At 48.2% G+C, this 24,881-nt stretch overlaps 1 protein-coding gene across 15 annotated transcripts in view; it reads right to left on the bottom strand.

Annotated features, from left to right (window-relative positions):
* The window catches only part of LOC116947509 (uncharacterized), a 134,979-nt gene that overhangs the window by 80,407 nt on the left and 29,691 nt on the right, over positions 1 to 24,881 (bottom strand). The gene's annotated exons all lie outside the window — the stretch shown is intronic.

Here is a 24,881-nt window from a genome sequence, read left to right as displayed (position 1 = left end):
CGGCTCCTCCAGATTTTCCCTCCGCATTGAGAATTACACGTTTAGAGTATTTGGCTGCTATAAATTTCCACGTGATAAGCCACTTCGTTTGCGCTATCATTTGTGGCCAGGTCGCTTCTGAAAAAGAGCTACGTAGCTTCGAGGACCTTACCTGGTAATTTGTATCGTTTATTTGGGAAAACTGCTAACATCCGCTGGTTGCAAAGATTATTTAAACCTGGCTTTTAATTCTTAAACTAATGAGTTAATAATGTGATGCGCTGCTGGTCAATATTGCAAGCAGAGCAATCAAAGTAATAACTTTCATATGAGCGCACTGTAAAAACAGTTTGTTATTCACGATGGTTACCCAGGGATCGCTATCCAGGCTCAAAATCTGGTTAGCTTCTGAAATCTTACCAGATGGTGGCCATTCTGAGCGATTTGGTCATAATGTTTATGCCTTCTTTTTAGATGTTTGCCGACCCGATAAAACATTCCACAAAATGCAATTTCTGCACTTTGGCGACTGTTGCACACACAAAGATCCCCGTTTAGCCTTAACAGACTGTTGGGACAAGTACTGTTAGCGAGTAGCACCTATGAAAACCGGCACGGAGCACGAGGGGGTGGGTGGCCAGCACCACGCCCAGCCGCCTTTGTCTCCCCCAGTGGCGATGTTTTTACACACCGCACCAGATCCTCATTTGAAGCTGAATCGACCTAGGGGAGGCCCAGGACCGGTTCAGATAATCGTCACCGGTGTTGGCCGTGAGCGGGAATCGAACTCAGGTGGGGTTGGTCCGTAGTAGAGTGTGCCAACTGCTACACTACCTCTCTCCACAACACATGCACAAAGCACACACGCATCCGCGGCAAACATCAATGCATGAAAATGCGCACATTCCCACTCCACGTCCACACAGCAAACTTTGAACTGCGAGTAAAGCCCCCCCCCCCCCCGACACACACACGCCCGTGCACAAACACCTAATCCAGGTCTCTGGCGATATTTTCCCCGTGAACCTGTTAACAAGTAAAGCCCTTACCAAGATTCCAGGGGTGCAACCACACGCGACTTGGCAACAACCCGGCAATTAAGACGAGCTCGCATTCTACCGTCGAGTAATTTTCCACTCAAAGCTTTCTATATAAAGACAATGGCGCGATTCTGGTTCGTGCCAGGTACAGTTCTTTTACTTTATGTTTTTTTTGTTAAAAAAATGACGATTCAAAAGCGACATGAATCAAATAGTTTAAGAGGTCGCTGCTTCGTAAGCAAGTAACGACGACAGCGTTCCGACCTCTTCACCTCGCTCTTCTACCATTCATCTTGCCAAGTTTATTAACAACCCAGTTGAGAAGACCATTGTGACTTAAAATGTTACTTTTCAAGGGAGACCTGGATTTCAAAGCAAATGCAATATTCATGTAAAAAAACACAAAGGAATTCCAGGCACCCGTCTACTTTTAGGCCTTTTGTTCCATTGTCTTGGTTCCTCTGTCCACGTTTCTGACAATGCGACCAAGCTAAACGAAATAATAACCCCAATTGGTGTCCGGCCAAACATCTCGACGTTAAAAAATTTAACTGAAAATTACTCGCAGCGAGACTATACGTCGTCGCCGCATCCACGCCCCCTGCACAGCGAAAACCTGACAGGACCCTCCTGAAAAAAAGTGACTTGGGGATTCTGGGAGGCTTTCCTAGGTAAACAGAATCAAAATTTGTATTCATACTGGAGGAATCCGATGAGCTGTAAAACTCTTTTTCACAGATGTCCAGTAGTTTTTCACAAGCATCGTAATCATAATAATATTGATAAAGTGGTAGAGTGTGCACCAATTCAAAATTATTTTTCAGGCAAATGAGCACACTGCTTTTAATTTCATAGATCACAAGAGGGTTTTTTGGGTTAGATCACGTAAATATGCCGCTAAACCCGCCACCACTCGACACAGCCAATAAGTAAGGTTTGTCACGTAAACAGAACATGCCAATTCGTTACTAGTACAGCGCACTGGTGTGTTGGAGAGTAAATCCACAAGATTTACCATTCGAGTACGGCATTTCGCTAGCCATTACAAACTGCATCATCAGGCGACAGCCAGTTTTGTGGAGAAATCCTCCTATTTAGTTCTTAAATAGAGGGATAGATGTGATGTCGTCACTTGTGGGCCAATCAAGTTCGAAGGCCAGAGGGTGGGTTAATATATGCATATGAATAACAATGGGTATCCATTACCGGTTGGGTTATTCATGGGGTAAATCAAGAATATGCATGCACATTGCGCTTGTACATCCTGCCGTTTTTTGTGCACGAAAATCGAACTACCTATTGTTGTCTGCTCACAGTTATGGGGACCTGTATAGGCATGCAGTTAAACAGCGCGTGATTTGACGATTCGCTTCCAAGCAGAACTAAGCCTGTAGCTCGCTATCCGAATGGTTAAACTTATTTTTATTTCTTTCAAATTCATAGATCGCCAAAATTCAGATCACCAACACCATCGTTCCACACACTGGCATGTACATAAAGGGCTTTCCACTTAAAACCCAATAAAAACTGTTGGGTTCTGTTTGGTTCCATTGTTCCCTTCCACTTACCCCCCACACCCCCTCCCCCCCACCATTTTCCTCTCACCCCCTTAAAAGACATCGTTCCTAATCGTTACCCCTACCATGATGCCCTCATTCGTTCCACCAATTATGAGGGCGGCCTGTTACACGAAGTTTCGCTCTCCTTGTTTGTTGTATGTATGTTCGTGCGTTACATTTAATGGTTCGTACTGCATGTAGCGAATCATGCTAATCGGAGGTTCTCCCACTTGTATTCTGGGTTCTTGAAAAATCATTTAAAAAATGGCTTCCAGAAAAAAATCCAACTAAAACTGTACACAGGTGTTTGGGCAAGCGGTTTGCTACTTAAAGACGACGGATTAAGGACATCTTGAATGGACTCGATGAAAGAAGAAGAATTATACCCGGAATCATCAGAAGGAGGAAGAACACCCGGATTGGGGAAGATGGTTTGAAGGACGTCAAAGAAGGAACAATGGAAGGGGAAAATAAAGGAAGGAAGGCTGAGGATTGGGATGTTGGAGGAGTTGAAGGAAGGGGGGGGGGCCGTTTGTGGAAATGTGGAGGGCAGAGAACTGAGAAAGATGGAGGAGATGGCAGCCGTTAAGGCAGAGCACCAGCAGAAGTTTGGTTTTGTTGCTAGGGGTCAACAAGAGGAGGCGGACTAACGAACGGTGCGCGACTCATCGCCCTTGGACGTGACGGTCGCCGGCCCGTGCTCGCGTTCATTCGTTCGTGCAGCCACCCCCACACCTCTCCCCAACAACAAACGGCGCAATCTCTGAGCTCACGACCACAACCAAATTATTTCTGCGCGTATGCACAACATGAAAATGGCAGGCCGAGACAACCCAGGAATGCCGCAACCTGCAAACCGTTCGCGGTGATCTCAACCCCCGCTCGTTCGCCAAAAAACCCCGCAAAAGCGCGACCACTGCAACTCCCTCCGCCGTCGAGCCACGGCGACCGGCCGAGGGCGGGCTCGCACGACAAAATGTGGCCGCTCGCCAATTTGACCGCGGGATGCTGCGCTGCTGCGGCGGCGGCGACAGCGGCGCCCCTTTTGTTGTGCCACGTCGGAGGCTTTTAGGAGAAGATCGTTGAGTCATTGTCGGCGGCGACAAAAGGGGGGGGGGGAGGGAGAGAGGGGGGGGGGGACCCATTGCATTCCGCCGACAGTCCGTCAAATAGAAGGTCAACACCGCTACTGTTTTGCTGTTTGCTGTTGGTGCTGCTTCTGTGCAATGCAGCCCCCGCTGAGGTTCACGCACTTCGAGCAGCAGCGCGCACTCAGCTGACTTTCACGGATTTGTGAGCATGCTCCGTTTTCCTGCTTTGTTTACTTTCGTCGCGTTTGTAATTTACTTCCGAGATAATTTGTCACCAAATCTTATGCCAATCATGCTTTCAGCATGCTATGAGCACATCAGGAGAAGAATCCATTCACATGCTTCGCGGGGCAGTGCAAGCCTTTCGTGTGAGACAATGGGGCCTGCGGAAGCAGATATCACGGAGCTACCTCCGAGACCCTATCAAGCGACCTCTGTTAGACACAATAGAAGGCATCACTTTCCGCGCACACGAACACTGGCGTTCACGTTTGTCAAAGGACTGTAACTTATCAAAATTGAGTTCAACACGGTGGTTATTTTGCGTGATCGTCGGTGACCAGGCTGAGACCATCAACTCGCTGCACTCGAGAGCCCTGGTTTAATTGATGGGCAGCTGCCTCGGATCAAACTCAGGATCTCGGTGGTGGTGCCGGCTCAGCACTCTGCGTTTGCCTAAGGATTAGCAGAGCGATGGATGGAAAGGGGGCAAAGAAAACGCCGAAAGGTAAATTGTGACGTCCACGCACGAGGAAATACACAGGCTCTTCCCATCGCCTGCGTAATGTACCTCAATACCGGTCTGCCCACACAAGGGAGACTTTTCCCCAAATCATCTCACGTGCCGGTGCTCATCGGAATGTCGCATCGCTGGAACAAAAAGAGATGGTGGCGGGACCGGAGAGGTCTTCGTCCAACGGCCAATTGACCACGGCCTGATGAGGCTGAAGACTTCCAACTATATTTGCGGGTCAAAACATCAAGACCTTGTTGCTGTCAAAATAAAAATGTAACAATTAAAATGCTCAAGTGGCCTGCAACGTCTTTTTTTGATCGACAGTTTACGTGACACATTTCCACTCGGGTGGAAATTGGTGACACTGGGGAATTCAATCCAACACATTAAGCGACATTGGTCTAGAAAATTTGGACTCCAGTCTGAAATGGCAGCCATAGTGGTGAGATGTTAACTACCTCGCCTGTATGCAGAAGGACATGGGTTTGATACCAACCCTGATGCCTGCTGCATATTGAAGTTTGCATGTTCTCCCCGTGGTCACGTGCATTTTTTCTCCCAGGTCCACCGGATTTCCCCTTCCACATTTAGAAACGTGCCTAAGAGCATTTGGCTGCTTTAAGTTTCCACACGATAAGCCACTTTTAGCAATTATTTGTGGCCAGGTTGCTTCTGAGCTATACAGCTCAGTGGGCCTTACCTGGTAAAATAAAAAGTAGAATGTTTAAACTCAAGTCGACAAAAGACATGGAAAAGTGGTGCCGCAAGGTGGGGGGGGGGGGGGGGTTGAGGTGGCAGGGGCTGGGCAGGTAACCAGAATGGGTACGAACGGCCGTGTGAGTAATCAACTCCCGTGTCCAAAAGTTATCCTTGCCTCGTCTCTCAACCAACTCTGGACTCTTACAACAACCCAAGGATGCTGTGCAAACCTAAGAATGATGCCCCCCCCTCCCCCCCCAATTTGAGCCAGTCAACGGTAACTGTTAAAGCTCACCAACCGTACCACTCAGTATGTAACGTCAGCCCATTGCCCTGCCGATTCGATGGTCCCGAGAAGCAAATCCTCATTGGTTGCATTTATGTCTCAGTGGCATTGTCGGTCTCATACACGCAAGTCTTGCGTGGTCAGCCTTGCTTCAAAGGTACACAATAACATAATTTGTATCATCATTACCATCACGTCATGATCTATCGACTGCCGGATGAAGGACCTTCCCACAAGCCGTCGCCATCTCTCGTAATCTTTGCGACGCACAATTCCACCTCTTGTTCCTCCACACGAGCCGATTTCATCACACCATCTCCGTGGCGGATGCCCTTATCGAGCGTGTTATTTTTCCTTGCAGGCCAACGCAAGGTCCACAACCTGCGCGAGTCGCCCCGTAGTCCGTGTGTTTTGTTTCTCTTCCCGTAAAATGTATTTGAATATAATTTGCCGAGACAATAAATAATACATTCTTAGATGGTTATCAGAGCTGGGCAAGTGCAGCGATGGGGTTCAGTGTGCAATGGGAAAAGCTGCGAGCCTCAATTCAGGTTGGCGGTTGACTCAGCCCACCATCCCTCCAGGGAAGATAAAGTAAATACTGCTTCGTGGGGAAGTCAGCAGTGGTTGTCCTATGGATATGCTTGCCTCTGCCATAGCAATGTAAAATGTTCAACGAAGGAGCGAAGAGCTACTCCGAAACCATTTTTCATACGCTAGATGCAGGATTTCATGCATTCATTTTAAGAATAAGAATCCATTTCATATTACTGGAATACTTTTGGTCTCTTTCCAAATTTTAACAAAGAACCCATTCATAAACATCACAGGGCAAGAGCAGTTAACCCTTTAAGAGGCCTTTTCATATTTACACAATGAGCAAGTGCACTATCCTGCAAACAATGCTGTGCGACTAGTGTTGTCACATGACAGTCAAACCAGTATTTATATTCTCAGGTTGAATTTAGCTAGATTTTTATTTAATTACAGAACTCGCTTCAAAGCGAGTTGTCAGAGGCCAACAACTCCTTAAACTTAAACATCTATTTATCACGTAGGCTTTCGCGACCAACATTATTCATAATAAAGGTTTTTGGATTTGATCGCGAAGTATAAATGTGTTGTAATGCTCCACCACCCGACACAGCCAGCAGTTTTTGTCACGTAAACAACGTGCCAATTAGGTACGACTTCAGCCCACCGGTGTGTTGCAGAGTAAAGCCACAATATTTATTTACAAAAAGTCGAGTTTGGATCATGTGCGGCCAAAAACTTGTTTCAAACACAGCAGCTCATCACTGCACCCTCTCAGTTATCTTGACCCGAAGCCAACCAGCTACCTCTTCAAAATAAATAACGAATCAAACGAAAAGTGAGTTATAGTTCCATGTGCAGGGAAAGTTGGTTAACGTGTGAGGTCACAACAACTCTGGTGGCAGTTGTTAGCTTAGTATCAGACACAAATATTATCCTGCCCAATGAAGGTGTTACTTCAAATAAATGTCCCTTTTGTCTCGTTAAAAGCATTACCGACGTGCGTTTAAAACATCAGCTGCTGCTGTATAAGCCGAGCAGAAACTACAGCTCTGGTTACGGTTTTTTTTTACACGGAACTCCCAAAAATAGCAAAACTCCCAAACATCTCAAAAATTCACGACCGCACCACCAAAAAACGATGACATTAAATCGAATGTACGCATTTAAAGACTTCTCCGCATTGCGCAGACACGTGCTTTGGTGTTTTATTTTTGTTTCCTCAAAAATAACCAAGCCGTCACATGACCAATTGAGCCTGGCATTAAGCAGATGAATATCTGCAGCAGAGAGGACAGTTCGAGAGATCTCTGAATTTCGGAGACCTCTTGGAATCCAGGCAATGGAAGTTACTCCATCTTCCCCTGACAAGCCAGAGATTGTGTCGCTTACGATAAGCAATGAGGGCCTTCTGGTGAACTTGGGTGCCTGTGGTTGAGTCGGGGGGGGGGGATGGAGGATGGGTGGAAGGGGGTGAATAGCAGCGCCCCAAGCGAAACTTGAGAAAGGAGACAGCGTTGGGCGGGTGGAGACAGGAGACGAGGAGTGAAGGGAGCGATGGTGGCAGGGGGTGGGATAGACAGATGGAGGGCACTTTTCGCTCGTTTTTTTTACTTTTAAATTTCCAGGCAGTGACAGCGATCTGGCTGGGGCTCACGTTTCATGGGCGGGCGTGCGAGGACATGTCCGTTCGCGCTGGGCTAGCGGCCCACGTGTGCCCACCGCCCACCACAGGCATCAATTCCCTCCCCGCCCCTCCTCCGCCCCCTCTGCCCCCTCTGCTCTCTCTCGTCTCCGTCCAGATGGGTCAGTCTCATGAGATAAGGCTACGGCTGCTTGATCCATATAGCCGAGGCCACAGTTCGACCGACCCTGCAATCATCTCAGGTCTTGGAACCAATGTGTTTCTTGAGGGAGGTTTTTTTTTTCTGGCGTTGAGGGGAATGGGTTGGGAGAGTAATGGGGGAAGTCTATAACATAATCTGGTTGAGGTTGGGGATTAGAGTTAGGGATGATAAGAAGGCCCAGTGGAAAGCCTATGTACTGACAGAACAAAGATGATAGGCGAGAGTTAATTTTTAACCCTTCGTGTTAAGAGAATGGCCAGATCAAGAGGATACCACGAGGATATCTCAGGTGATAGCTGGTGCAAACAATAAGGTGCATACAATAAGAGAATGGCCAGATCAAGAGGATACCACGAGGATATCGCCAGTGATAGCTGGTGCATACAATAAGGTGCATGCAATAAGGTGGCTGCTTCCCCACCCGCCACCCGACGTGCCACCAAGGACAATATTTGTGGTTGGACAATCAAACAGAAAAGTCTTATTCTCAGGGGGTAGAATATGTCCCAACGACATACAGAACCAAATCTAAATGTGATTTTTAAAAAGATGATTCATTACGAAGTCGTTGGTTATGGAGTTGAAACTATCACCCCGCTTTGGCTTGAAACCCAAGTACAATCGCTGGTGGCTTTCACCCTCGATTTAAACGCCGGTTTTAAGCAGAGCCGGCTCTGCGCCCGGATCACCTCTCAAGGTGTTTTTTTTCTTTACCGCTGCCAGGCACAGCGGTGGCGAAATGTTAACGACCTCGCCTGGTATACAGGAGGTCATAGTTTCAATCCTGACCATGATGAATGTATATTTGGAGTTTGCAAGTTTTCTCTCTCCCCGTGGCCGTCTGGATTTCTCTCCAGGTCCTTTGGTTTTTCCCTCCACATTTAGAATAAAAATGCGTTCCGGAGTAATTGGCTGCTGCTATAAATTTTCACGCGATAATCCACTTTGTTGAGCTATAATTTGTGACGGCCAGGTCACTTCTGAATGACAGCTACACAGCTCAGTGGGCCTTACCTGGTAAAATAAGAAATAAAGCCGAGCAACATCAAGGGGTCACACATTTGCAACAGCAACCAAAACAAAGTTTGGAAACCAACAACGATTGGAATGAGTCCGAATATTTCGGAGGAAAGCAAAGAAAGCGCACAAAGCGGGAATTCCAGCACCACAGACAAATAAATCCTGTTGGTGGTGGTGGTTCGCTGGCCGTTGTGCATTGTATTGGGCTGGCAGCCGGAGGAGGTAATAAGCACTAGAGGAAGGTATGGAAATGTTGTTCATATTTTGTTGTTACACGCCCGATCCGGGCACACAGCCACACTTCGAGGGGATCAGGCCTCTGTTTTTTTTATTCACTCTGGATATAAATATTCCTGTTACATACTTCAGTGCCATACACTCGGCAACGTAAGTGTGCTCCAGCCATGCCGACCAGTGTCCACGTGCCACCGCGTTCCAGAAGGAGGCCTCCTCCTGGCAAGGTTAGGCCAGTGTCGCGCAAGATCTGACGAACCCACGAGTCCTTTGGACGGCCGACCGGACGGTGCCGCGATGATGGTCACGATCCACTCCTTGTATGCACGTACGTAGCCAACCGCACGAATCGGAGGTGCGGGGGAAGGACAACAAACCAAGCGCAAAAAGCAGTTCTAAAAAAAAAGAGTTTTCAATCTATATTTAAAAGTGCATCGCTCCAGTGGCTTCCTCATATCGGAAGGAAGAGCAGTCCAGATGGCCGCAGAAGCGTATCTGAAAGCGCGTGATGCGGTGATGGCAAGTCAAAAGCCGCTGCAGCGAGGATGACTGGAGTTCGCGTGATGGTTTATGCTAATTGACGATGTCAGCGAGGTATTGTGGCTCATTTTTGGCAAGCACTTTGTGTGCATGTCGAATTTCTTTCGCGTCGTACGTAGCCAACCGTGATAAATCAAAGGTGCGGATGGATAGCAGCATGGTACGGTGGGCAGGTACGCTGTTCGGGCGAGTTGTCTTCCATTCCTGCAACATGGCAATGAACAGACCGAGACGTCTGGAGAGCAGATGAAGTCAATGACGAGAAGGAAGGACCAGTCCTCGTTGAATCTCTCCTCGTTGCGAAAAAAGGCGAATCGCTCTCACGGCAAGTCAGCCATCACCGACGCACCGAGGGAGATTTCACATTTTGTTAGGTGCCGGTACAGCAGAACTGGCACCATCACGCAATTCTCGTGTATGTGGATCTTGGTGAGATGTGCCGAGATGCCGTTGAGGCCAGATGTTGTGTAAACACCGGATAATCGATGCAGCCAGGCCGATGCTCCAGAGTATGTCGGGCTTGCCACGGACGTCCAATGAGCGGGGCACATGGAGTCCTTGACAACCACGACAGTGTTGGCAATTTGATCCTTCTTTCGTTCTTTTGTCCGGCTGGTGTAGATAGAGAGCAACAACTACAATTTCATAATCAGGTGGTCAAGCCAGAAAACTGCATCAGGAGTAGCGGTGGTGAGATGTTAACTCCTTTCGAAGGGGCATGCAGGAGGTCGTGGGTTAGACCCAGAACCTGATGCCTGTATAGTTGGAGTTTGCGTGTCTCTCTCACCATGGTCACATGGCTCTCTCTCTGGGCCCTCAACTAGGGAGACAAAGGCGGCCGGGTGTGGTGATTGCGACCCACCCCCTCGCGTGCCGTGCCAGCCTTCATAGGTGCTACTAACAGCACTTGACCCAACAGTTTGTTAAGGCTATACGGGAAATCTTTGTCTTTATATTTACGGCAACACGAGTTCAATTCCCACTCGCGACCCATAGCAGTGGCGAATATTTCAAGCAGTCCTGGGCCTCCCCTAGATTGACTTGGCCTCAAATGACTACCTAGTGTGGTGTGTAAACATCATCACTAGGGAGACAAATGTGGCCGGGCATGGTGCTGGCCTTCATCGGTGCTACTCGCTAACAGCATTTGCCACCAACAGTCTGTTAAAGGCTACGTATGCAGAGGGGTTCTTTATCTTCGTCTTGGTACACCTGCTGCCATCCACCCAAGTTGCCCGCTGGTGCCCACTTGGCAGCACGCGCCTCCCTCTCACCCTCCCACACGCACGGCGGCGCCAGGCAGCCCGGGCGCGTCATGACCTTTGATCTCCGAGAGCCGCTTCCCTTTAAAGAGAGTATGCGCGTACTGGGGGCGGTGGTGTGGGGTGGTGTGGGGGGGGTGGAGAGGGATGAGACCGGGCCGGGGGTTGGTTGGTGGGGGTTGGGGGGGATGCTGGACCCTTCTTGTCCGAGAGCTCATTATTTTTAATGCCGCTGCATAATCCGCGCAAGATGAGCTATGGCGAGGAACGCGGTATTTAATTCTCCGCGGTGTGAACGCGGAATTGGGTTCGGACGTGTGTCTTTGTTTAGTTTGGAGGTGGGGGGGGGAATAATGGGTGGGATTTTTTTGGTTTTCTTGTTTGGCCACATGTTGAAATTTCACGCAAAGCTTGAGACATCGTGCCCGTGAGCACATTACCCGGAAGGAGTCTAATCTTGTCACATCTTGGGATGATAAGCACGAGGTTGCGGCGGGAAATATCCATCGCCGTGCAGCAGTTTAAAAAAAGTTTCCTTTGTCTACATTTCATACTTTCACCAACTCGCACTGACCAGCGTGAAGTATGGCCGAATAGCCCTCGCGATGCGCACAGCATAGCAAGGCCCGCATTCAGCAGAGGAGAGCACAATGTACACCTTGGTGCATTGTAGCAAGCGTCACAAATCCGTTGGAAGGACGGGAAAAGTTTATCGCGTCAGTAGAATTGCGCAGGCCGGAGAGTCGTGAATTTTGAACAACACACAGACACGTGCAAAGAGCTCTCGATGATTGTGCACCACGGATCACGAAGCGCAACCACAATGCACTGCTTCAACAACTGCTGCTCGTGATTGCACAAAGGCCGAGTTGCTGGTTACGCATTTGTACCTGTGCAGTCTGTTCTCTTATAACGCCGCGTGTTGCTTTCATAACGCGAATTGGATATAACGCGAGAAATATATCAGGGAACACTTTTTTTATAAAGCGGATGCGTGCAACTATGTTGCGCAAGTAGGAATAAGCGGGCGTACGGCTGCCTCAGTGTAGCATCCGCACATCGCAGGATACTGCTGGATGCTTCTAGATGCTACCCACGTGCCTCAGTCTTTGTTCAGCCTGCGTACGCACCTCACGCGTTCCATAACGCGGTGCCCTTCAGGAACACAACTACCACCGAGCAATACGAGAACAGACTGTATTTGCAAACTGTATTTGCAAACTGTACACGCAGCACTCCGCTCCGTCGTACGCGTGCTATTTGTGCGTGGGCACCAGTACCCCCGATGTACACACAGTATTAACATGATGACGGCAATGATGGGGGGGGGGGGGCAGAACAATGCATGAGCACGCGACACACACGCATCGAATCGCGCGTGTGCAAGGACTGACGTTCCCATCTGCGCACGTTTTATGCGATGGGCCCGACCTCGTTCCTGCAGCCACTAGAGGCGCTGCCAATCACGAGCCGATGCGGGCCGCTAACGCTGCCCGACAATGGAGGCGCGTGGTCGCCAACAAACTTCAGCGGCGCAACGGATTCTTCAATCCGTACGTGCGGAGCTCGCCAACGTTATCCTCGCATATGTATAGGTATTCCACAGGGTACCCTGATTTTTGGCCAAAACACTCGTAAATGAAAGTGGCCAAACTCTTCAATTAAGGGCTGCACTGTGGGCAGCGCGAGGCAGTGCAGAAAAAATACTTTGTTGTACTGTGCCTCTACGCTCCCCAACATCAAAGGACCCACACGAACCAGCGTTGTAAAAGCATGGTCAAATAACGCGGAAGGCGGAGGACTGACAAAGGGATTTCCATCGAAATGTATGTATGTACGTCTGCTGAACTTTTTTCGCACCGTACGTAGCCAATTGTGCTAAAACAGGACGTGTGAGATGGTGTGACGCGATGCGTGTCAAGGAGTCGGCACCGCGGAGACGGAGCGCTGCGTATGGGGGCACAGTGGTTCACACGCACGCTATCGCTATGGTCCCGGCCACCTGGGTTCCGATTCCCAGCCGCCGAGGACATCGTTAGCGAATGGAGCTGGCACGGAGCCTCCCCCTAGGTTAACCAACCCAGCATCAGCGCGCTCCGTAAACATCGCCAACAGAGGAGGCAAAGGTGGCCGGCGTGGCACTGGCCACACTGCCCTCCTCGTGCTCCCTGTCGGCCGTAAATAGGTGCTCGCTGATAGCTCTTGGCCCAACAGTCATTAGGCGAAATGGGATAGCTTTGTAATGTATATCTGCATGTACGAGGGTTTGCTTGCGCGTACATCTCGTGCGCATTCTCTTAAGTGTCGTTGTCTGTTGTGGCCACCCCGCAGCCAAACTATGGCACATTTATCTCAACGTACGCCACATTTATCTCGGGTTTGTTTTGGGAGGACAACTGCCGATTTGGTGCCGCCGATAAATTTGTAGGCGGCTCCGGCATGCGATGTCCCCTTTGCCGCGGCTCCGGCGAGTGTCATGGGATGTCACGGAAGTCACCGGCGGCAATTATCGTCACCAAGCGATAGTGTCACAATAACAACGCCGACGACGTTTAAAAATACACTAACGTGATTAAGTCTTCCTGCAGAAGAATAAAGAAACGTAACCGACGAGACGACGAGCAACGGTGGTGAACGAACCCAGAGTTGAACTTCGTGGGCGTTTGCGTGTTTAGAAGTGCATTTACGGGGAAATGTTGTTATCATCATCATAATCAGGCATGTTCACTCATGCGCGATGAAAGCCTTCCCCCCCCACCAAACCGTCATCCACCTCCTATGCTTTTGCGATGTAACAATCCGCCCAGCACCTGCGCACAAACGGATTTCACCGCTCCCCTCTTCGCCCGAAGCGTTCCACCATTTCGATTTAAAGCTTTCGTGACTGCAGGGATTCATATTCTTGGTTCCTTCGGTGAAGTCACGTAGAAGGGAAATAATACAATAATAAAAATAAAACAATAATAAAAGTTCCCTTCTACGTGACTTTATTTCCCTTCAACGTGACTTTGCCGCCGTCATTCCATTATTATTCTTGACCATCGGCAATCATCCCGGGGACAATTAAGATTTGTATTTATTTTTTATCTCTACTATATGGTTTTTTCCCCAAATGTTCATCTGGGGTGAGCCATTGCGCCGAATAAAAAAATCCCGATGGAAATCTCATGGGCGGTACGACCTTATGATAAACCATTCAGGGGGGGCTTTAATATTTATGCAACAGGTGGGGGGTGGGGGGCACACTTTCCCACACATACACACCGGGATTGACGTTTGTTCCCGTGGCATTCACGGCAATAATTCCATCAAACCCAGAGTTTTACGCAAACGCAGTGCGAAAGCAAAACTCAATGTGTGTGTGTGTGTACCCGCACAGTCGTGGCAACCGCACTCGAGAAAGCAGCGATTCTTTAACTACGAGCGCCCGAAATCTGGATTCACACCAAGGATCTAAGTGGCGCCAACTCGATGTCTCTGACCTCCGAGCTACCCGGCGCCCCCACGCCTCGACACTTATAACTCGGGAGCGTAAAATCGGGCGTAAATGAATCCACTGAACATAATGTAACGGGGGCTCGGGATACACACAACCGCTCGGTTCCAGTTCCCTCCGATGCCTCATCAGTTCCTGAACAAAGCCCCCAGCGCTTGGGACGACATGCCCAACACTACGCACACATGCCCGTACGTACGTGCGTGTATATAGTGCCAAAAAGGGGTTAAACCCCATCCTTATTTTTCATCATTTTTTGACACTGGCAAAAAAAGATCCCGTGGGTACTACGTATGTTGAACATACATACGTACATTAAGGCGACCTGACTGATTAGTGCTGCCGTTCACCCCTCCCCCCCTCACCACCCTGTCACCCCCCCTTCCACCCCTCTTCGTTAATTACCAGGAGCCCCGGCACAATCAACAACTTCGACAATCGGAAAAGTCGCTCGCTCGGCCGGGACGCTCATTTCTGCGGGGCAGGGGGGGGCAGGGGTCAGGGGTCATTGCAATGTGCAGAGTACTCCCGAGTTCCAAAACGCCAGGCAGAACATATTTGGGATTTTTAGTCTCTGGAAACTACAGCCACAGTGGCGGTGGCATTCACCCACTCGCGTGTAAAGCGCCACTTCGCAGGCAGGGGTTGGTGTATCACAAGCAGATTCACTCCGCATCTCCCAAAGCTCTTGGCTGGATATCAAAACCGAGCATCATGCCTTAAAATGTTGCCAATCCTCTGTGACATCATCACACGCGAGACGATGCTAGCACGTGGGTTGTCCGAGGTTCTCCCTGCGTATGTCTGCATTTCTGAAAATTAACTTCGCATCTTCCGTAAGTTCTTGACTCAACATTAAAACTTAAAGTCGTGCTTAAAACTGTTACTGCTACTGCGTCATCCTCATTTAGGAATCTATGGGTCTCCACATGAGTCCATTACTTTCCATTGCAAGTCTGTATCTCTGAATTTCACACCCCCCACCCCCCCCCCCCCCCACCGCGGTATCCTCCGTAGCTCTTTGCATCCCGTAAAATCTTGCCATTCGTCGTCATCGTCGTCGTTGTCCACGCGCACAAAAAAAACCGACAATGATTTGGCACCAAACGTCTTTGGCGCAGCCACTCGTATGGTGCGGGGGGGGGGGGGGTAGGGGGCAAACGAACCCCCAGGCGGTGCCATCGATGCCCCACAATAACCTTGGGAGTGGGATTTGCACCGCCGGCATGCGAAGCTGCACTCGCGTAATCCCCCCCCCCGCCCCATCGCAGCGCCAGAGATGACAGCGGCTTGGAGTTGCGCGAAGAGGAATGATGAATCACAGCGGCAAAATAACATCTGACTTCAGGCCGTAGCAATCCAGGGCTTGCACCACACACACACATGACTCGTCACATGCCGGGGTCATGAGTGCGCCGCTAGAGTCGATTAATCACTGGGGCCGCGGGACGGGTTCCAGAATCAACTTAATGCACATCAGCTGCTCCCTCGCGGAGTAAGCCTCCAACGCTCTCTCCCCATAATTGGTGAATAGAAGTTCAAAGTAGCGTGAGAGGCGGTACTGTGATGGAAGGCCTTCATCCAACAGTGGACTGATCATAGCCAAGGATAATGATGATGATGACGATGGTCTCTGGCCCGTGATATCATTATGGAAAGCATCGGATCTCGGTCGAAAACGAAAGCCAAGCAGGTTTGAGCACGCGTGAGTGCTTGGATGGGAGACTGCCAAGCAAGTTGCCATTGGCCTGCACGGCTAGGTGGTTTGACAGCAGAGAGAGAGAAGGCAGTGAAGCAATATTCTATGCTGTACTTTACTTCTATGCACCCACGTATTTGTTCGCAAACTTCAACCCGTGTGGTTAAAGGCAGTGGAATAAGCCCCATGATGACCTCCGTGGCATGGGAAGGCCGCCATCAAGCACAGTGGCGAGATGTTAACTACCTCGCCTGGTATGCAGGAGGTCATGGGTTCGATCCCGACCCCAACTCCTGTATATTTGGAGTTTGCATGTCTCTGTCTCCCCATGGTCACGTGGATTTTTCTCCGGGTCCTCCGGTTTTTCCCTCAAAATTTGGCAACGTGCAATCAGATTATTTGGCTGCTATAAATTTCCATGCGATGAACCACTTTCATTGAGCGATCATTTGTGACGATAGCCAAGGTCGCTTCTGAAAAAGAGCTACATTAGCTCGGTGGACCTTACCAGGGAAAAATAAAAAATACTTTATGGTTTAGTCTAAGCAGTCGACTGACAAAGATGCTGCACGTGTACACTTGTGCGCTGCGAGCGATCTCGCGCGATGGCCATCGGGCGGTGATGTTTTAAGGTCATGGTGGGGCGATTTTCGCACCGCGCAGCTCAAAGCAACGCAGCGCATGGCGGCGGAGACGTTTGAATAAATGTTTCTGAGAATCGTCTCTTTGTAGTGCGAAAGCACAGATCGCGACGCCGATGGAAGAGGCGGTGACGGACGCGGATTTGGAGATAAACCGGTACGGTACCAAGAGAAGCCAGCACCGCAACATTTTTTTTAAAGTTACTCCCCTCTTTACCGCGGCCACCTTCATTCTTCTTCTCCAACCGCAAAAACGTGACTCATGTAATGTTTGCGGAGACGTTCAGGCCTCAACGAATGCCGAACGCCTGCGGCGTCCCAAACTATTTAGGGCACTTTACATATCCTCGGGCAACAATGAATAGCACATATTCTTGGTTCTTTCGGTAAAGTCATGTTGAAGGGAAACAATAAAATAATAAAATATATACAAAACAATCAAATATATTTAATCATTTTATTGTTTCCCTTCAACGTGACTTTACCGAAAGAACCAAGAATATGAATCACTGCAGTCACGAAAAGCTTTAAATCAAAAAATGAATAGCACGCCAAAAGACGAATAAGTTGCGCCAAGCGAGCCAGACTTTGGCTGCGAGAGAGAGAGCGAAGATGTCGAGGGGGCTAGGTCTTCACGAAGCCGTGGCCGTGCGTGTCGGGACAGGGAGAAAGCCTTCCGGTAAAGGCCCCCTCGGTGATGTCAATGGACAATAAACTCCCTTTAAAAAATGCTAATCGCGCCGTGCCGTTTTATTTTCAAAACACCGGGGCACCAGCGCCAAGTCAAGTTTACATTCTGAATGCACGCACGCACGCACGCGCACACACAAACACACGAGTGGTGCATTCCTTGCAGCTTAATTGCAGCAGTCAAACTAGATTCAAAACTTTCGTGACTGCAGGAATTACTCTTTGGTTCTTTCGGTAAAGTCACATAGAAAATAAAATCTATTTCAATCTGAAATGAGTTTTTACGTAAGCTGCTTTATTTACTTAAACAACCACACTGTGAACTTCCCGGTGCAATAAGCATTGGCCAATTATTGCTGGCCAATAAGCCCTGGCCGGACCATTCTGCGGTTTCCCTATCCCTGGTTTTAAGTCCAGGTTCAAAACCTCTACCGCTTCTTCTGCCTATGGCTGACGTTTGATGGCATCCCCATCACGCACAACGTCCAACTTTTTGCACATCTTCTCGACACCAGCTTTGTGTGTTGCACAGTTTACAAAAAATATTCACAGGCTCTTGTGCAGTAAATCTACATTTAAAATGAACGACTGTGGAAAATAATTGCGAAAATATAATGTTCATCGTGTGCAAAGCTTGTAGACATGACGAACGACAGCGGCAGTCAGAGGAGGCAACACGCTCAATGTCATCGTTCGATGTCCAGCGCAGAAATGAGGCTTTGATTTATTTTTTTATTTCACCAGGTAAGACCCAATGACCTATTATGGCTCTTTTTTAGAAGTGACCTGGCCACAAATGATAGCTCAACGAAGTGGCTTATCGCGTGGAAATTCAAAGCAACCAAATACTCGAAACACATGTTTCAAAATGGAGAGAAACACCAGAGGGGACCCGGAGAAAAATCTTTGCCACCACCGGGAGAACATGCAAACTCCAAATATTGAAGCGTCAGGGTCAGGATGGAACCCACGACCTCCTGTATACCAGAAAAGGTAGTTGACGTCTCGCGACCGTGGCACCCCCAAATGAGCTCGTGTGAGAGAGCCAGACGGATTGTAACCGTGACAGTTGGCAATGGCTTGGGGAGACCTTCAGTCGGCAGCGGACAGATCATGGCTGATGACAACAACGATAATGATGACGACGACAACAACGATGGCACAGCCTGTGCCAATGCAGGTGGCTTTAGAAAATACGTTAACGAAACTATCAAAGCTGCATTGATTTACGCCGGACCTACGGCATCTTGTTTTGTTGACCGTGGACGTGAATCTGTACCAACGTACCCACACCGACATCCAACAGTGAAGGGCATGTGGCATGGTTTACGGCAACGCACAACATGTGCCATTAAAATCGCATGTTTTAGTGGCAGTCATTCTAAATGCTACCGCCACATTGCAGCCCTTAGAAGGGTTCTTTTAAAAAGCCGCTTAAAAAAGATTAAGATAACGTTATCAGCAAACAAAAATGGCTGGCCCACCAGAGGTCCCTTGGAATGGATCTCACAAATAGTTATGTTTTATCCGCTTCCGGAGACCGTGATAATTCTTAAGAGGCACCTCTTTCTCACGACATGACACAGAAAATTACACGGCAAAATCATGCAGGCAAAATTATGCAAACAAAATTGTGCACAGAGCAACAATCATTGCCCCTGCTGGCAGACAAATGCTCTGGGTCACTCTCGTAAACAAGGCTGATGCTGGTCTCCTAAGAGTTCTCACCCGGTTAAACAAAAAAAACGTGAAACTCGAAACTATCACAGGGCTCAGAGCTTCTTAAGTCTCCGAGATGCGACGAGATTTGGTCATAGGCACCAATAGACCAATTGAGCAATTGCCCTATAAGAAGCCCCTTATAAAGCCCACCCTTTCAATACAATAAAAAAAAACCCAAACACTTCTCCAACGCTCAACATTGCCCACAACGTGACATTCATGCAACCAGTCATTCGTACCAGAAAGCAGTCATTCCACACAGGGTCAAATGGAAATTGACGATGTTAAATCGGGGGACGGCTGGGTGGTCTAACCGACCGGCAGAAATATCGCGGCGATCAAAAATGTGTCATTTTTTCGCAAACATCCGTCACATCAATTAGTGCCAGCTGCCCAATAATAATGACGCAGCAAGGATTACGGCCAGGGCACCCGCGTGGTCCCGCTTACGGAGCGAACGTGTGAGAGACCCCACGACACCGCAACACTGGTCTGACTGCCCAAATCCCCTGCTTGATAATTACCCACGCAAATAAATATGTCCTTTTTTTTTAACCAGCACTTGTATTACAGACACCTATTCACCTTCTTTGGAAAATAGATTATTTCAATCGGCTCTCACTGGTGTGCTGATGACGTAGGTCAAAACATCACAAGATAAAAAAAAAATAAACATTGGTTGCATAAAGCATGAGCATTTACCCTTTAGAAAGCCCTCTCAAGTCGCCCTTTAAACGAAAATGTAAAAAATACATACTTTCCAGCTCTCTACAGTGTCCAGAATACCAATGTTGTGACGTTCTAAGACTCGGGAGGCTGGATGGGAGGGGGTTGGGGGTATTGGGAACAGTGGTGCAGCGGTTAGAGCACTGCACTGTGAACCCGGCAAACTGAGACAGATTCCCTTCGCCGACCCACTGTGAACAACACGGTGAAAGATGCTCAAACGAAACCCCACGATCAACAGAGTCGGAACGCCTTCCTCCAGCATCTGAGTGACAAAGGGGCCTTAAATTAGCGCGATTTTATTATTTAGCAGGCGAAGAAACTACGACAAAACCTACGGCCAATTCACCAGGGAGTGTAACCGAGCAACAGGGGCCAGTCTCATACTGGGATGGAGGAATCAATAAGTAAAGTGCACGGAAATAAACTAAACTAGACAATTTTTTTTTAATTTGACCAGGTAAGGCCCCCTTCTCTGAGCTACACCACTGTTTTTCAGAAGTGACCTGGCCACAGATGATAGCTCAACGAAGTGGCTTATGATGTGGAAATTTACAGCAGCCAAATCCTCAAAAGCGCACGTTTTCTAAATGTGGAGGGAAAAACCGGAGGACCCGGAGAGAAATCCACACGACCACGGGAAGATCATGCAAACTCCAAATATACAGGGTTGATGGGAGTAACGACGGACGGGTCCCCACGGTGTCGGAATGCCTGCTTCAGGGCAACGGTGGCCTGCAAGCCGTATTTAAACATCAACAGTTGTTCGCAGCTCAACACTTTGCAGCGCCAAAACTCAACCGACGGGCTCCGGGGTCGTTGGCTTGGGGGCACGAGGTCGGGGTTAGCAATGTGCCCCATCCCCCCCCCTAACAGATGTCGAAATGTGAATACAGCCAGCCAGCTAGCCAGCATCCAACAAACTGATACGGCAAGACAATAAACGACATACAGCGAGGGAAAAAAGTTTTTGATCCCCTGCTGATTTTGTACATTTTCCCACTGACAAAGAAATGATCAGTCTATAATTTTAATGGTAGGTTTATTTGAACAGTGAGAGATAGAATAACAACAACAAAAATCCATAAAAACGCATGTCAAAAATGTTATAAATTGATTTGCATTTTAATGAGGGAAATAAGTATTTGACTCCTCTGCAAACATGACTTAGTACTTGGTGGCAAAACCCTTGTTGTCAATCACAGAGGTCAGACGTTTCTTGTAGTTGGCCACCAGGTTTGCACACATCTCAGGAGGGATTTTGTCCCACTCCTCTTTGCAAGTCATTAAGGTTTCGAGGCTGACGTTTGGCAACTCGAACCTTCAGCTCCCTCCACAGATTTTCTATGGGATTAAGGTCTGGAGACTGGCTAGGCCACTCCAGGACCTTATTGTGCTTCTTCTTGAGCCACTCCTTTGTTGCCTTGGCCGTGTGTTTTGGGTCATTGTCATGCTGGAATACCCATCCACGACCCACTTTTCAATGTCCTGGCTGAGGGAAGGAGGTTCTCACCCAAGATTTGACGGTACATGGCCCCGTCCATCGTCCCTTTGATGCGGTGAAGTTGTCCTGTCCCCTTAGCAGAAAAACACCCCCAAAGCATAATGTTTCCACCTCCATGTTTGACGGTGGGGATGGTGTTCTTGGGGTCATAGGCAGCATTCCTCCTCTAAACACGGCGAGTTGAGTTGATGCCAAAGAGCTCCATTTTGGTCTCATCTGACTACAACACTTTCACCCAGTTGTCCTCCGAATCATTCAGAAGTTAATTGGCAAACTTCAGACGGGCATGTATATGTGCTTTCTTGAGCAGGGGGACCTTGCGGGCGCTGCAGGATTTCAGTCCTTCATGGTGTAGTGTGTTACCAATTCTTTTCTTGGTGACTATGGTCCCAGCTGCCTTGAGATCATTGACAAGATCCTCCCGTGTAGTTCTGGGCTGATTCCTCACCGTTCTCATGATCATTGCAACTCCACGAGGTGTGATCTTGCATGGAGCCCTAGGCCAAGGGAGATTGAGAGTTCTTTTGTGTTTCTTCCATTTGCGAAAAATTGCACCAACTGTTGTCACCTTCTCACCAACCTGCTTTGCAATGGTCTTGTAGCCCATTCCAGCATTGTGTAGGTCTACAATCTTGTCCCTGACATCCTTGGAGAGCTCTTTGGTCTTAGCCATGGTGGAGAGTTTGGAATCTGATTGATTGATTGCTTCTGTGGACAGGTGTCTTTTATACAGGTAAGAAGCTGGGATTAGGAGCACTCCCTTTAAGAGTATGCTCCTAATCTCAGCTCATTACCTGTATAAAAGACACCCGGGAGCCAGAAATCTTTCTGATTGAGAGGGGGTCAAATACTTATTTCCCTCATTAAAATGTAAATCAATTTATAACATTTTTGACATGTGTTTTTCTGGATTTTTGTTGTTATTCTGTCTCTCACTGTCCAAATAAACCTACTATTAAAATTATAGACTGATCATTTCTTTGTCAGTGGGCAAACGTACAAAATCAGCAGGGGATCAAATGCTGTTTTCCCTCAACACTGTAAACGTTTGTGCGATTGCTGGCAGAGCTGGCTTCCATAAGGGGAAGTTCAAGCGAGCCTACTTCTTCCACGTTGGTCGAACGTCTCAGAAAGGTGTGACGGGGGATTGCCACACTTTTCCGCCCCACACCAACTGCGGGTGCACCAATACGTACCCAGGACTTCAGAAACTCGCGCCATGGTTTTAACCGCCAGCGTCGGGCGACCGAATTGAACTGGCGACCTTTGGATTGCAAGTCCAGTGTGCTAACCAGTACACGATCGTAAACCATGATGAGTGGGGTGGGGGAGTACCCAAAAGTGGAAAAATCCAAATCGTTAGTTGGAATGGCTTTTCCTGCACGTCTATCGAACTCCATCAATGTCAAACCATGGCAATAACCACAATACGTTCAAATAACCAGTGAAATATAAATGCCTCCCGTCGAGCTATCATGTGGCCAGGTCGCTTCTGAAAAAGAGACAAATAGCTCGGTGGGCTTTACCTGGTAGAATAATAAAAAATATTGTGATTTGCTAACCTCTCCTATCGTGTTTTTGCATTGCTTGTAGTTGTTAACTTTCTGACCCGCCCCGATTGGACATCTGCGGAAAAAGAGCTTCCATATATCATCGGATTCCTTCTGCAGTTTAAGTATATATTCTGTTCCTGAATTTTGCCCAGCCACCCCTGTTGTACAATGCAACACAGCCCGAGTTCACCCGCAGGGCATGTTTCACTTTAAAATTAACTGCCCACCAATTGGTTTCCCTACACGCCTTAAGACTTTTGCACTCAAATTATTTTATACAGCGCTGGTGGTCGGACCGTTCTGCGCACGTTGTCACACGCCACTGTGTTTACTGTGGCACAGGCAACACACCCATTGGGCAACCAATGCACGTGTTCGGTGAGGAACCCGGCTAATCTGTTGTACAATTTTGAATCGGGGCCTAATTACACCCCGGGTTATTGTAAATGGTAGAGAGGATCAATGAGCCAAATAACTGGGTAACGTGAAGTGAAAATATTAAGTTTCAACCTCATCTGCATGAATTGCATTTTAATAAGCTTTCAAAGGACTGCATTTTTGAAATTCGTCTAAATTGGTGGAGCAGCCTAGGAGTTCTTTGGACACAGATACATTACCGAAAGAGCTAAGAATATGAATTACTGCAGTCACGAAAGCTTTAAATCAAAACAGATACATTCCGTTTAGCTTTCTTATTCTTACCCACCCCTACTGGACATCGGTGAAAAATAACTTCATACCTCATCGGATTCCTCCAGTATAAATACATTCTCCGATTCTGATTATTATGGAGATACGGCCAAATTGGTACGGGCATACCATTCCAGTCGGGGAAAAAACCCCATTGTTTTTGTAGTTGAATAACTTCAATACGATTGTCAATTCTGTGCCAGCCAATGACACAAAGTAGTGAAACTTTGTTTTAATATTTCTTACGGTTTTTTTCTTCCCCCCCCCCTCGAGTGGAAACTTAACATTTTCTTTTTAAACTAAAAACAAGATTTCATTTGAAATACAACGTCCAGTGGAATATTCAGATATTGTTTCAACGTCTCTCCGTGCAGTGCTTATGCATCCATATACGCTTCGGAATGGTCACAATGCCTTGATACTGGCATATTGCTACATGTCCGCCAAAGCATCGCTTATTTAAATTCGACAAACAAGAAGCCTGGACAGCGTGGAAGAGCAGGCCCAATACCCTCTGGGAGGGGTTCTCGTGAGCTCCTTTTTAGTAGCAGTGGCCTTTCTCCCAGCAGTGGAATAAGCAAGCGATTGCGGGGCTGCACCTTTACCCAGAATACAACAAGTGCCACTCCTGGATACATTCTTCACATGGCACGGGCAGTGTAAAATACCACAAATCACACTGTTGAGACTGCTATTGCAAATCGCGGGTCACTTCATACGTGCAAGCACAATTGTTCGAGCACACCAAAGCTTCGAATGCCCCGTGCAATAGTACGCGTAAAGTACGCAGGAGCACATTCCGCACGACGCTCTACGTGATACCACGATTCCCAGAGCGCCACGGTGGCGAGATGTTAACTATCTCTCCTGGTATACAGAAGGGCATGGCTTCGATCCTGACCCCGACGCCTATATATTTGGAGTTTGCGTGTCTCTCTCTCCCCCCCCGTGGTTGCGTGGATTTTCCTCCGGGTCCTCCGGTTTTCCCTCGAGATTTAGAATCAACATCACGCGTTGAGGAATTTACCTGCTATAAGTTTCCACGTGATAAGCCACTTTGTTGAGCTATCATTGGCGATAGCCAGGTCGCTTCTCAACATGAGCTATACAGCTCAGTGGGTCTTGCCTGATGGTAAAATAAATAAAAAAGAGAGTGAGAGAGAACGCAAAGTTCCTAGTGAGCGTACATTTCAACAAAATGAATCAGCCCCTTGCGCAAGAATACTTTTCTTGACATATTTTTTTGTCCCGACAGCGTGTTTCTGTCGCAGGCTAGCGTGAAGGAAAATAGCTGCGCATGCGTGTACGCACGCCTTAAACCACGTGCATGCGT

The sequence above is a fragment of the Petromyzon marinus genome, chromosome 30, assembly GCF_048934315.1.
Source record: "Petromyzon marinus isolate PM22_M1 ecotype Great Lakes invasive population chromosome 30, UKy_Petmar_22M1.pri1.0, whole genome shotgun sequence".
In the NCBI taxonomy this organism is placed as follows: domain Eukaryota; kingdom Metazoa; phylum Chordata; class Hyperoartia; order Petromyzontiformes; family Petromyzontidae; genus Petromyzon; species Petromyzon marinus.
The sequence above is the reverse complement of the archived record's forward strand: the minus strand, read 5'-3'. Positions and strand labels throughout refer to the sequence as shown.